At 40.7% G+C, this 13,112-nt stretch overlaps 2 protein-coding genes across 4 annotated transcripts in view; one reads left to right on the top strand and one right to left on the bottom strand.

The window, feature by feature from the left end:
• Nucleotides 1-13,112, bottom strand: part of Agt (O-6-alkylguanine-DNA alkyltransferase) — a 52,306-nt gene that overhangs the window by 809 nt on the left and 38,385 nt on the right. The gene's annotated exons all lie outside the window — the stretch shown is intronic.
• Nucleotides 1-13,112, top strand: part of LOC143896865 (uncharacterized) — a 67,661-nt gene that overhangs the window by 18,059 nt on the left and 36,490 nt on the right. The gene's annotated exons all lie outside the window — the stretch shown is intronic.

The following is a 13,112-nucleotide window of genomic DNA, read 5'->3' as shown; positions in this document are numbered from 1 at the left end:
TAACGAGTAATATGTTTCATTTGATACTAAGCAGAAAGGCAATTTTGTTGTAATAACAAGAAATTGACCACTGCATTAAATGCGAGGTGAGCAAAGAGATGTTTAAATATCTCGGTGGAATTGTGGATTCAATTACTATTATTATGTTTATAGAATAATTGCACGATGATTCAATGACATGAGAATTTTCCGTTGCGGTTAATTGTAATCTTTGAAAAATTCCCAGACGAATAGATTGTTACCGGCGATGTAGGAAAATTATGAAATGTTAATGTGCTTTAAATGAATGACAAAAGTATTTGTTAATAAAACATGCAAACATGCATGATGTTTTGTAGAAAAATTTCGAGAGAGATATTTTTTGACGAGAAGTCGTTGGCGGTGTTGCAGGCAGTCGGAAATCGTGGGTGGAAAAAGTGATCGGCGCGCAATTTTCTAGCGAAGATCGGTGTACGTTATTGCATCGCGAGTGGGCCGCGAAGGATTGATATGCAAATGCATCTTTTACGCTTCGTAGGTCTCGTTGGTTACGCTGGCAAGTCGATAGACTGAGGAAAGGAAAAATCTATTTCTTTGAAATATTCTTTGAATTTTATTGTTTAATCGGAGGAACGATTGATCTCTTTTATTGCTTTTGTTTACTTTACGATTTGAACTTTAGCTAAATCTTAAAGTTGAGAGGGTCAAATTACATAAATTGGCAAGTGCAAAATTAATTTTTAATATTCATATACCAGGAAATAATTATTTCTTCTCAGCCAAAATTAAAAGTATTTTTAAAATGGTGGTAAAAGCAGTTTCTTCTCAATTGCGAAGTATGTATTTTAGATATCAAAATGAAATAGCAATTGGAAGTTATACATTTTTCAACTGTTTTTTTTACAAAAACTATATCGAAGATTCTTTTACCGTTTTTGCTCAAATCAATTACATCTCGTTTTATTTAATATACATGAGCACATACGTGTGTAAAACTAGTTGTACCGTGACATTGAGTTTTTATTGGTTCAGTCGTAATTACGTTCATTTATACTTAAACGAGTTCTCGCAGGTTCGTCCGATTTATCGTTCTTCTTAGAAGTGCTCTCTCTCTCTCTCTCTCTCTCTCTCTCTCTCTCTCTCTTTTCACGGTCGGCAAGGGGTTTAATTTCAAGTGCAACGTTGTGACGGACGCGGTCTCTCATTATATAAATTTCGCGATGCAAATGAGAGTTGCGTGCGATGAGCATCGGTTTTTGTCGCTGGCTCATCGATCGTTAAGTGCGACGATTTACGAGCGGCGGTACTCTCGTTAATTTCTCCCGACCTGTTTGCAGCACCGACCGACAGGATTGTAGAATCACGTACGTATCGGCCCTGCTTCCCTGCCCGTCCCCTACTCATATTTCTCGTATGAATCACGCGTACGGACGTAAGGCAGGATTAATTTTCGTTGCGTGCGAAGGCGCGTGTCTTCCTCGACGACAGCACTATATTTGAGATCAAGATTATTGCGTTGGATTATTATGAACTTATTCCAATCGGCGTCAGCTTTCCGATTATTAAATGAAAATGTATGATTAGTTTCGCACAAAATTAATTTAAATTAAATCAAATCAAAGTTAATTCAGTCTAAGATAAAAATCTTATTAGTTTAATACAAAAATAAAAATAAGATTCAATTAAATTATATATTAAATTAAAGACTATATTATATTAAATTGTTCAAATTACTTTCGTGTAATCGTTAAATTAAACTCTGATTTGAATTCGGTTTAATTATTAAATCTTGACGGGATCTAGCCTTCGTTCATAGGGGATTCAAAGCAATTCAAGCTCGATCGTGAAACAAATCCCGGCGTGGCATCCCGCCCTACCGCTCCCTTTGTCTCAGGGAATTCAATGGCTTCGCCATCCCGAGCAGCTGATAGCGAAGCCAACGACGTCGCTTTCCCACAGTTGCTACGGCGGTTCCCATTCTCGCCTTCTTCTCTCGTTCGTTCCGTGCGACGAGCAAATGTTCCGATCGCTCGGAAAATAACGGATATACACTTCAACGTCGCTTGCTGTCATTCCCGAACGAAACTTTCGAGCGGAACGCGAGCGGAAAACCGCAGGGCTGCGCGCCTGCCCGTGAGCTCTGTGAGGATCGCGTAAAATCAATTCCAATACATTTCCGCGTCGAGGGAGAAGAATATAAAAACGAAACTCTGTCCTGAAGATTAAAATTCGCAAATTGCGTTAAATATTAACGCCCTCAGATATTAATTTCTTGCAGCGCGATTGGTTTCATTGCCACGTGACACGCGGGAACTCCCTGAATTTCATCCATTTACTCGTGGATGAAATTCAAACTAAACTTTTTTGTTAGTTCCGATTAGAATAATTTCTCCGAAATCACGCGATTAAAATAAATCTTTCTGTCAATTTGTAAATAACATATTTGCAGTGTAATAATGTGAATGTATCGGAAGGAACAAAGGAGTGTTTGAAGAGGAAATGAATTCTCGCTTATCTCATCGTATATAGCGTCGCGTTTCTCAAGGGTCCCAATATACGAATGAGCGTCCTTAAGAATGAAACAGGATTGAATAATTCAGCAAACACTGAACTCAGGGGGGGACTGGGAAGCGAGGAGTGAGGATTTCTACATCGGGAAGGTGTGCGTGAGCCTCAGACGCATTCATCTTCGAGAGCTTATGCCGGTGCAACGCGCGCAGCCTCCGGCCGTGTCGGCCCGGCCCCCGAAAGAGCATCAGACTTTAATGCCTCGGACTTGCACTATGGGGAGCCTAAATCACCCCCCTCGGAACGTCAGAACCCTCGCGCAGCAATCGATAGAAACCTGCTTGCTCGTGGAGGGACGAGGGGATGACGTGACACGCGTTTCGAGGGTTGTATATAAAGTATATAAACGCCGTGAGTATAGTATCGCTTCGTGGATGATGGTGGTTTTACATTCCTTTGCGGCGCGTCCGAGAAATTTCAGTTATTTATTTTCCATACAACTCTGCGCGACCAGCTTTGAGCGGTCGAGCGTAAGGCCAAATCAAAGCGGAACACGAAGTACAGGCATGCGACTCTTTTTGCAATTGTCGCAGCTGATCTCTCCACTCGAGTTTCGTCTATAAATTGGAACACGAAATTCCGCTAAGAGAAAATCAGTTCTACATTCCAGACGTATTCTTATTTCCGATTTTTATTTCTTCTGCAATGGTTTGTCTTGAAGAGTCTCCAAAGTGTGTATTTAGAAGTTCAAGCACAATAAGATGGAAATGCATTTCACTAATATATATCTATACGATTGACATTTTAGAAAATTTTTCAAGTAATTTTTAGTAACTTTGCGCCTTTAGTTTCCGAATTCTTTATTTATATACGTACAAATACAAAATTAATAACCCAAAGATCTTTAAAATCTGAATATTGATCTAATCGTCTCGGATGGGTATGTTCTTTCGCGACGCGTTTTGAGACCGGAAGCTCTCGTAACTGTGCGATGCCGCGGCAGCGCGACGCAGTTTTCGAAATTGGGTTGCGCATAGTTGATCCTTCTAAGGGGCTTGCACAATGTAATGGGTTTCATGGAAATGCGTGTGGAACCTGCATTTCGCAAGTGGGCCACGCACGCGTCTCTATGCTCGAGCGCTCATGGCCACGTGGAGAGTCACTCCCATTATGGTGGTCGTCGTCGATCGGGGTCGTAATCGCACGCGTAATTGCGTCTCCTCCGTGTAGTCCGTGTACGTGCACGGTTACTCCTCGTTGATGCGTGAAGGCTCCCCGTCTTCGCGACCGCGATCCCCCGCGGGATCGATCGGCCACGATTTACTTCTTACGCGGTGACGCGTGTCGACCATTTCTATTTCTGTCCGAAGTTACCAGCTGGAATGGGCAGCGTCGTGTATCCGAAGATGTGACATAGCTCCAGCTGCAATAGCCATACAGATACGTCTTGTATCTTTCTGGCACAAGCAAAAGAGAGAATCGAGTAGCCGGTATCGTACGTATTGAATGCGCGACCTTATACTCTTGCGTATTTTACCCGCGTCGTCGTATACTCCAGCGCGTGGCACGCGCGTGCATTATTATGCTTCATCTGCATCGCGAAGCAGAAGGATTGAATGGCGTGCGAGCGGCAGATGTTCGATTCTTTTCTTATTTTTTGATCTGCTCACCGTATTATGTGCCCGTGTTTATTGTTATTATATGAATGTTAATACGGTGAAATCTCAATTGTCCGAAAGTTGGGTGACATGACGTTAGGATACATCAGGAATTGCCGTTAATGTGGTTTCAAATAAATTTCCACAATGAATGTAATCGGAACTATATTCGATTTTTTGCACGTCCCAAATTATTTTTATTACATATTTCATCTGATCAATTATTTATTAAATTAATTATTTTATAAAAATTTGTGAACATTGATACACTATATGATGCTACGTTTTCATACCGTATGACAAATTATAATATCCGTCTATATATATATATATATATATATATATATATATATATATATATATGAAGGTTTAATAATTTCAGAATATAAAAAATATCTTAATATCAAAATTAAATATCTCTTTAACATTACACGCACACGCTGCATTACCATCCCTCGAAATAACCGCTCGAACCGGTTAAAAGATATGCATTTTACTTTACTGTTAACTTCCTCAAACGCTAATGTGCGTTCTATAAGTGCAGCTCGCGCTCACGCGAGTTCGTTGCGCTTCCGCTCGACCATCTCCTCGTAACTCGTAACAGCGGATCCTAAAGACGAGAAGTCGTTACGAGAGAACGATCTCGTCCCGCCGGAGTCGCAACGTCCTGACACGTAGGAAGAAAAGCTTTTTATCGAAATTCCTGTTTAGCGCGTACAAAGTTTCGCGGCGGGGAAAGTCAACGCGTCGCGTCGCGTCGCGTCGAGGAGGGGCCGACCGCATAATAGAGTCCGCAGACTCCCAGGCTCTCCACGGTGGAGAGACGCTGGTCCGGTTTCTCGTGAGAAGGAAGGAAGGTGGAACTGGCGCGCACATGCAGGGCGAGAAAGGGAATAGAAAAAGGGCTCCCCTGGCCCTGTTCTCTCTTCGCGCGACAATAAACGCGTGCGCGTATGCTGACGTGCACGGGAATCAAGAAGCATTCGCGAAACGAACATCTGTCGCGGGTGGAGCAGGGTGTGCACTTCCGATTTCTCTTCCGCGTGATACCGCCGCACAATGCATCGAAATTACGCGTGCACACGCCGCGTGCATGCATTTATTGTTAATTTTTCTTATTATTTCTCGGAAGCCAGAGTGAACTTTACTTGCCGCCGCTCAAACGCCTCGGGCATTAAACCGCACTAAACTATTTCTCCCTATTCATATATAGATTTCCTGTCCAATTTGCGGAGCGTTGTTCTCTCCCCACGATAATATCCGAACGCCAATAGTTTCGGTGTAATGATAAGGAATATTTTAATAACAGAGAATCGCTCGCGTGTGATTAATTCCATATTCACGGCTGATATAAATATATGTGCGAGAGTTTGAAAGTTCGGCACGAGCTACCGCGCGAGACTGGTTTTTCATGGTTCGCGATTCTGGACAATACGTAAGTATTCGCATGCGAGTGTAGTACGTGCGTGATACATCGTGGACGTTAAGCTCGTGCCATCCTCACATAATGTCCTTCCCTGAATACAGCGCGTGTTTCATTTACTTGTCTCGTTTCGTGTGGCCAACACACCGCTATTTCGACGTTAATATACGATTATTTATGCTACTCGAAATATTATATAATAATCTTTAAAAATTACCTTTCTTACGTATATACAGCGTGCCCGCAATCACCGTATGCCATTTTAACACCGTATATTCTGGAGATTAATTACAATCATAAATTCTAATAAGGTTTTTCATGCTACAGGCTATCAATTTGGCCGGTAATATCATAGAATTTATGCGTTTATATTTTCAAATCCATATAACTTTATTAGAACAGTAGAGAGAGAGAGAGAGAGAGAGAGAGAGAGCGAGAGAGAGAGATCGAGAGAGAGAGAGAGAGAGAGAGAGAGAGAGAAATGACACAGAATATAAATAATTTTAAATTAATCATTTTTTAAATAGAATATAAAATGAATAAGTTTTTTTAATATATAAAAGATGTTAAATTTATTAATTTATTTATTAATCTATTTACTTATCTAATTTATTATTTCTTGTGATTTTATAAATAGTGATAATAATTAATCAGCACGTATTGTTAATATAATTTTATTTTTATTATAATAAACTATATATTATTTAATATATTTATACTAGCTAAAGCCTCTCTCCGTCGACATCTTTTTGCGGAAGGGATCGAATGCGTGATGTCGCAAACGGAAATAAAAAAGTGCGGTGTACCTAATATGATATGACAATAATAGAAAGGAAGTAAATCCTCCATTATATCTTTTGCTCACGTATTTCTCGGTACATTCTCTTGCGTACGCTGATTATGTCTGAAGCACGCGATAGGTTTTGCGTAAAGTGACTCCACGGTGAAACCTTAATAACCACGAAACCCTCGACAAACCGAAACCATGACCCGTAACCGGATAGATATTATAATAAATGATAGCCTTAACTAGGTTCGAACCACGAAAGGTCTTCCTTTCCACGCTCAGATTGCGGAACAGAGAGAGATGTCTCGGAACGTATTTATATACATCGAGAAACACTGCAAATACTTATGCACACATATAAGGGAGAACAACAATTTCAATTATCACCGCATTGAATCTAACATTTCCGAGGAGCACACGTAGTCGTCAATTGTATAGTTATAGCGAATGGACTGAAGTAAAATTAATGTTCTTTCTACGCGTCTTTATTGGAAGTTCTATTGCAAATACTATTTCGAGCAAAGAACTAAATTATTAAAAAACACCTGTTTGTGTTTAACAGTCTTTGATTCTCGACGGGTTTTGTAAGGGATGTTTCGTTATCACGTGATAATACAATGCAATGGAAACTTTTAAGAAAGTTACAAAAAAATAAATTACAAGAATTTTCCGGAATTTTCTATTGCTGAAGAAATAAGGAATTGTCTCAAATTTTGATTAAAAACACAGCTGATGATAGCTATATTTTCAGCAGCCCAATGATACAATCCGAAATCCGCACCGAAAACGATAGAGAGGAGACGAGAAAGAAAGAATATTATGTCGCAGTTACGCACTACACGCGGAAATTACGAGTCACGGCTAGGCATAAATTAAGGTTTATTAAGGTGCCGGAATGTAGCCTTTACCTGATATTATTGCAGACGACGACGCCGCTATAATGATAGTAAACACGGCCTTCTAAATGCTATAGTCGACGGAAACAGAATTCATTCCGACCAGACCGTCGAGAGAACGAAGGAATGAGGAACGAAGAAGCGACGCGGGGATCACAAAAATGTCTGGTATTTACGGCAGAGGGGGAGCAGGGGGAGTCCTATTATTGAAAATTCCCGTTGTCATTGTTCCCTCGCGAATTTGAAAATTACTAATAATAGTGGCGGGTCGTAGACAATCCGGGACTTTAATGAACTCGCGGTTGGAACTTGGGACGGGTCTGAAAGGGACCGCTCCTCTTACTCACGCGAGGCGTCTATTTGGGGCCCATGCGGATGACAAACTCGGCTTAGAACATCCGTTCGAAAATTCAAGGGAATTTTGCATGATACACGGCGTATGTATATACGGTGGCGCGTCTCGCACGCGATCTGAAGGGGGAAGTCTTGGCGTCTACCGCAAGAAGGTACACCAGATGTTGCCGCATCGAAGCAGAATCGCATTGTAATTTGCGATCCATTCTGCAAAACGTAAACAGCTCCTCGTAACAGCCTGACATCCTTCGAAAATTTGTTTCGGCGAAACGCGCCGCACCCAAGGTTCGCGAGGTGACTCGAGTCATTCCGGAGTCCGGACGTCGCCAGCGAGGAATCTCGGCGCCGGAAGTGTCTCTGGCGAGCAAAATAAAGTTGACAATATTTCTCATCTATCGGCGCACTGACGTCTTTGTCGATTGTCTTTATTGTTGAATGGATAACAAATATTCGCCGGCGAATAATTATTTCGCGAGATTTAATTTTGGAGGACACTTCGGTATTACGTAACTCTAGAGCGCCAGACTCGTAATCTGAGAAACCATCAGGTTTGCGTATATAAGTGCTTCCGTTTATTATCATTTTATATTTTCTATAATGGAGTAAAAATGGAAGTTTTTAATCTCGATCCCCGTAGAGGGTTACAATTCTCATCCATCACTACCCTTCTCCTCTCACTTAACCCTTTGGATCAACGGCTTAACGTCTCTTCCCGAAAGACGGAGCCCATCAGTTTGCTCCGCACAAGAGCCTTTCTCGCACGGAGGGCGCAGCTTTCGGAAAATAAATTCCATGCTCAAGTGGACTCGAACCTGGTTTCTCAGATTACGAGTCTGGCGCTCTACCGCACTAGACCACACTGCCGCCCGACAACGTCGACGGCGCTCCGCCGTTAAAGCAACCGCCACTATTCTTAGGCTTGAGCTCTCTCAGTTTCCGTAGTTGAAAAGACATCCGGTGTACTGGGACGAAACGCGCGCCGGACTATTTCGCGTCGGCGATCGCGATCTCCGCTCCGAATTTCAAGGCTCCACTTTTGTGCCGCCTAGTCGTTATATAGGGGTTCTAAATGCCAGGAGTCCCCGCGCGTTGGTTGCACGCAGCAATGCCAGGCATTCGCGGATTATAAGGAGCTTCCGGCCGACTCTCCTTCGCTTCGCTCATTCCGCCGGTCATTGTTGCACTGCCACACCGAGTGTGACGACCTGACAACCTCGATCCGGCTTCTTAGCATGCGCCTCGATTACGTTGTCGGACGTGAAGCTGCACACCGAAGGAGGACACGTCACGTCAGCCCGTTCGAGTCTCTCCTTTTTTCTCTCTTTCTCGACTGTTGATGAGATGACTAATCGCGAGCGAGCGGACGATCGGCGCCTCTTTGGTGCATCGTGACGAGTTTGTCAGGAAATTAACTCACGCAATCCTGCGCGATTATAACGTGACAACGAACGCGAAAGAAATGACGTGGATATTCGATTCTTAATTTTAAATAGCGCTTTTTTTTAGGCAGTAATCTGTTACAAACGTTTACATTATTTCAATACGATTATTTGATTTATCGTTAATTAATCTTTTTCCGTCATGACGCTTTTATTTCGAGACTTAAACTATAATAAATCGGAATCTCGTACAATTAATGCCACTAACGCATCTTTCTATCGCTCCCTCATTAACCGCGTGCATGGTAAGAAAGCGTTTCTTGAATCTATCTCGCATTCATAATTCGCGAATTACCCGCAAATCACGGAGACGTCCGGAAGATTACTCCGAGCGTGAAGCGAGTCTTAATACTATCTTTATCGTTAAATACAGTTTCATATCTTCCTGATTGCAGGAAACCTCGCAGTTTGTTCCCCTGTGTGATCCAAGCTTACATCATATAAAATTCTTTTCCGCTTTCCCGTCTACATGAAGAAATCTGTATAAATAAAAGTAGGACTTATATCTGCACAAGGAGAGCAACAACGAACAAAATATTTCGTTATATTCACATTTATTTATTTTACTGATTTTTTACGGAGCACGTTGTTATGTGCGAAAGGGAATATTCATTACGCAATAAATTACGAAACTCTCGCGATCGATATATACAGACCGAACGGATCGTTTCCGCCGCGCTTCGCGCCATTCGCTTTCGCGTAGATCGATCTATGCAGATCCGCTAAACGAGGAAGAACGGCGAGTCGTTGCAGAAGCCGGCCTCTGTCAAGACAATGACGCGTCTCGCTTTCGACATGGCACCCTCCGCGCATTCCGGCGGACTATTCTTCGGCCAACCTTAGAAAAGGAAACCAGTTCACACGCCTCGGGCGAGACAGTTGTGAGCGCAAGTGCCAATTCGCATATCCAGCACATACGCGCTGAGAAACCGACAGTTGCCGAGTGCGTCTTACCGCGAAAGAGTATTCGCGTTGACATTTTGTGGCGCGATCCACAAATTGATTCACGAAGCGAAAATATTGGACCAATATTTTGCACGTCAACAATGAGAAATGTTAAAAAGAAATATTCCGTGTGAAAAATGAAGTGTGATAAATGCTTCAATTGCGTTCATTATCCTTATATCTTAGAAGACTTAGGATAATTGTGTAAGCTTTCAGTATATTTTTTTTACGTGCCTTTTCTTCAGTCTTATATATATATATATATATATATATATATATATATATTTTTTTTTTAACGAGTTTAAAAAAGTATCGATTGTTCCCAATTCAATGATAGACTCAATGACATGTCTGACACGTATATTCCACACTCTTTTCTTCTTTTTCCTTTTTTTCTTGACGAAGAATACTTCTTGTCGCAGAAGAGTGTCGTCCGTTTCGAATGTATTCTTTTCTACTTTCTCGTAGGTAGACGTTACGTGTTCCATTGGAACGCTATTCGTTCGTGCGTGGACGATGATTCACGTGGAAACCCGACGACAGGTTATTCACTAGGAGTAATAATAGAAAATTTATATATTAAGTACTTACAAAGTAAAAGACGGAAGTCCTGTTGCATAATGACCATAAGAATATCTTATAATTAAAGTAAGATCATACGCAATACGCGAATGACTCAGAAAAACGATTTATCATATATTGCACTATTGCGATTTGATTAACCTTTTAATTTTCTTACTTCCAAAATATTAAAATGAATTCAGCCAGTGTCTTAAAATAAGAAGTTGAAAATTGTAATTAAATACATATTACGTAACAGAATAATATACACTTGACAATTTTAATTAAATAGGGAACTCTATTATATTAAACTATGTAAGTGTGTAATAAATATTACACACAACTAAAATAAGAAAATTCTTCTTTGCTCTCGTTTTTATTTCGCTTCTTTGGAGATAATTATTTAGATAATTATCCACCCACTTCTACAGAGCACCGCGTGTCGGTTAGGCATTGCGTGGCAAAGTGTAAATTGCAGCGTGTCCATCTTGTGTCGCACGTTCGACTTTTTCGCTCCCTTCTCAGCTGGTTGATAAATTTCTACGTACCTTCTGACGGGCGCGTCCTGCCATATGCGGAAAGGAGGAGATCCGGATGCACATTCTCTTGCAAAGATCGCGTATTCGAGTTGCTTCCTTCTTCCTGGCCGGGAGGGCTTTGCGAATATCTTTTTTCAATATGATCCAAATGGCGCATATGGCACGCGCGTTTGTGCCTAGTCTGAATCGTATATATATATATATAATTTTACGAAGCCGCTCCGGCATTACTAATTATATCATAATGAAATTTAACGAGCGCTCTCGCGAAATTAAATGATATATACGTATATCTGATATATCGGACCGCAGATGGGGTTACGCACGTTCATGTATGTTCGCAATTTATCATAATTTATCATAAGATCGTTTAAAAGTGATGTACGTTCAAAATCAGCATTGCAGAAATATCTCGCGCAATCTGAATTACAAAGTACATAAACGAAATTCTAAATTTTTCCATTATTTATTCCATTATTCCTGTAATTAGCTTAATGAGATTTATCCGCACTGTGATAAACTCGAGGATGCCAACTTCCTTTCCGGTTTGTTTTTTTCCCGTTTTTTATTTTCGTGTGTTCTTAAACAACGAAGAGTGCGTCATTCATAACTGATCATTGAAACGCTTCGTTCACGGTCCTATTTTTGAAAACTCATGTCTCAGGGTAACGTTTCGAAGGTTTTGAAACATAGTTTCGGACGCCGCGGATCTGTTTCGGCGGCGTGTGGCGTCGAACGGCCGCAATAATTCACGACATGAAAGCAGAAAGCGCGCTGGCTTTTCTCAATCTTTTCACTGTTCAACGAACCCTTCATCACGCGCCTGCCGCGTTTTATATTTAGACATATTTCTTATCCCGGCCGCTTGTTTTTCAGTCCGAATTCGTTTTCATTTCGCGTGTACCAGGAACGGAAGTGACCGGCGACAAAGAAAAGGAATTAACGGAATTAAGGACCATATATTATTTTTTATCAATGCCGCTCAAAAAATAAAGATACTAATAAATTCATTGCCATATGCCATATATATCATAATTTCTTTCGTGAATTTAGACTCAACTTTTTTTTGTTCTTGTTAAGGAATGTAGTAATTATACTTCAAAAGTATAATGACTACATTATAGTCATATTTTATTTTTAAGAGAAAAAGACAAGTAAAATATTTTAGAACATTATTGTGCTTTATTTATTTAAATTAATTTTAATGCATAGTCCCAATGGTTTCTCGCTTATATTCCATATAATATACATCAAATCGCATTTTTTAATCTTGAACACCCACGATCGGATTGTTCTCGCAGAACGAGCTAAGGTGGACCTCCCTTATTGTAAGAGCGACGTTTACGAGCGCGCTTTATTGTCAGTGTAATTAAAACGTAATGAGAGGAATTTGTGACGCATCACAAGAAGAAATCCATGCGTTAGCGTGCACCTCTTGAGTACATTTAAAATTACGATTCACATAAATATACTTAATTAATCCCGCCTACGACCTACGAGCTGAATGACTTTGTATCACCAAGTTCAGGCTTATTACGTCTATAAAGTTCCATGCAGGGTGGTCTGCTAAAAATAGAACACGCAAATTATATCAGTTATGCGATTACATGATTTTTGTAATATTCATATTTTTGTAATTGTTACAATCTAGTATAAGATATATGATGATCTCGTTCGGTTTGCTTGAGATTGTTGCGTATTTTTGCCCGAGTATACATACATGTGTTGTATATATATATAATAACATCAGAAAGTAAATCAAAACTAATTCGCAATGGCCTAGTTCATAAGGTGCTCATTATACATGTTGGCGGAAGTTCTTTGGCACACGAAACGACGGTTGCTGTGGCTTCTTTCTAATTTAGCAATTAGCCGTCACCGACTTCGTAGGAAATCGTGGTAATTTGTGGAAACGATCGACCCCGACCGTCATTGTTTCTTCCGCGATTATATATGCATTATAGAAATCGCGTATGCGTTCACACGCTTGGGACTTTCGTGATAGAAAATTAATTTGTCGGAA

The sequence above is a fragment of the Temnothorax americanus genome, unplaced genomic scaffold (assembly GCF_048541705.1).
Source record: "Temnothorax americanus isolate GAGA-0224 unplaced genomic scaffold, ASM4854170v1 Scaffold2, whole genome shotgun sequence".
Classification (NCBI taxonomy): domain Eukaryota; kingdom Metazoa; phylum Arthropoda; class Insecta; order Hymenoptera; family Formicidae; genus Temnothorax; species Temnothorax americanus.
This window is presented reverse-complemented; position numbering and strand designations above follow the sequence as displayed.